Genomic DNA, 1,837 nt, shown 5'->3' on the forward strand with positions numbered 1-1,837 from the left:
ATCAATTGATTATTGTTCGTTTCATTTAACAAATAAGTAAAAATATACATGTATAAGGACTTTATCCATTTGAGCGCCGCAATCGCATTAATATATATTTTTATATATTTTATATATTTTTCAAGCTTTTTCATTTAACGCATGATTAATCTTTATTATGAAAGGGAACCATAAATTCAGAAAATTAGTATTTTTAAATAGAAAGCGGTTAAATAAGCGGTTAAATAGAAAGCGGTTAAATAAAAGTTATGATTTGATTTTAATATCATTATAAAGGTGAGAGTATGTAATTTTCAATGTAATTTGTTTTAAATTATTATGACGATTTAATTAAGATATTGTAATTTGAAACAAATGACGACTTCTACCTTAAGTGACGAAGATAGATACGAAATTAATTTTATTTTTATTTTTAATCGATGATATCTCTCAAATCGGTCGATAATCATATTAAAACAAAGGAAACAAAAATCATTTCTATGATTTTCTTGTGCAGAGATATCGATGATTATATTGACCCGAGATCTTTATTCAAGAGTCTAACAGCGTACGTTTCTCAATGGCAGCGTATCACGTTTCAAAGCACTTGTATTACACGAGTTTTCACACCTGTTTTTTTAGCGTACCTGTCACGTAAAAAATACGCTGCGGCTTTCTTGCATGAATGTTACATGCGTACTGAATTTTCAAAACACTCTATGACAAATTGACGTAACGACTTGATGCAACAAAAACTGATCTTCTATACCAAGTAGTGTAGACACAGGTGTCTATGTTGAAGACATATTTTAGTCATAATACCTACATACGAGTATAATGTGAGATAAGAAATAATATACGAAAAAATTTTATATATATATATATATTGATACGAGATAATAAAATTAAAAATGTAAAACAATGTTAATTCTTACTGTCGGATCACTAGTGAACAAGTTATAAATTATATTACATTTTATTATTTTCCAAAATGAAGTTTCAATATTTATTCTAGAAAGTTGAAAGTTGTATGTTGGTGAATTTTTAGAGATTTTTTTAACCATTCTGAATAGAAATAAACGAATGATTTTAGTGACTTTAGTGATGTTTGAATGGAAGAGTCCCTTTGTACCTTGTATTGTAAATTGTAAGAGATAATTGTATCTTTCTGATATTATTTTAAAAAATGTTGATATTTAATAAATAATATTTAACAATGATATGAGATTTTTTAATAATGAAAGTAAAGAATATAGATTTAAAAAAGATTATATAAGATCTGTAATCTATACAACTAATATATTTATTGATTATTGCAACTAATAATTGCTAAACTGTAATCAGTAAACTGATAGCAAAATATTCAATAGTACAAAATTCTACTAAATACAAGTTTTAATTTAATATGACTATTAAAAAAAAATTGTGATAAATTATGATTACACATAGAAAGCAAACGTCAGATCTTTCAAATCACATTTGAAAAAATTGATAACATCGTTCATTGAGATTTCACAGTATAATCTTCGAAAAGTTTATCTTCATCCTTCGACTTATGAAACTACTCACTGATCATTGGAATAGTTTCCCACTTACTGTGTAAGGATGAGGTTAACGGCTATATTTTACCGTAACCTTAACTTTCAATTCCGACAAGTTTGTCCAGCGTATGTTCCCTAAGGCGATAGGCACCAGAGTGCTGGTGGACAAGTAAGTTTAGTAGAGTTGGTTAACTTGCCAACCTGCGCAATAGCATTGGGTCAAATCATTTAATGGTGCTTCCCGAAATGTTTATTCCCTTCGGCGAAATGCTCACCCAAACAATCACAAAATGGATAGGATAACACACCGGCTGCGA

This window comes from Atta colombica, unplaced genomic scaffold, assembly GCF_001594045.1.
Source record: "Atta colombica isolate Treedump-2 unplaced genomic scaffold, Acol1.0 scaffold176, whole genome shotgun sequence".
Classification (NCBI taxonomy): Eukaryota; Metazoa; Arthropoda; class Insecta; order Hymenoptera; family Formicidae; genus Atta; species Atta colombica.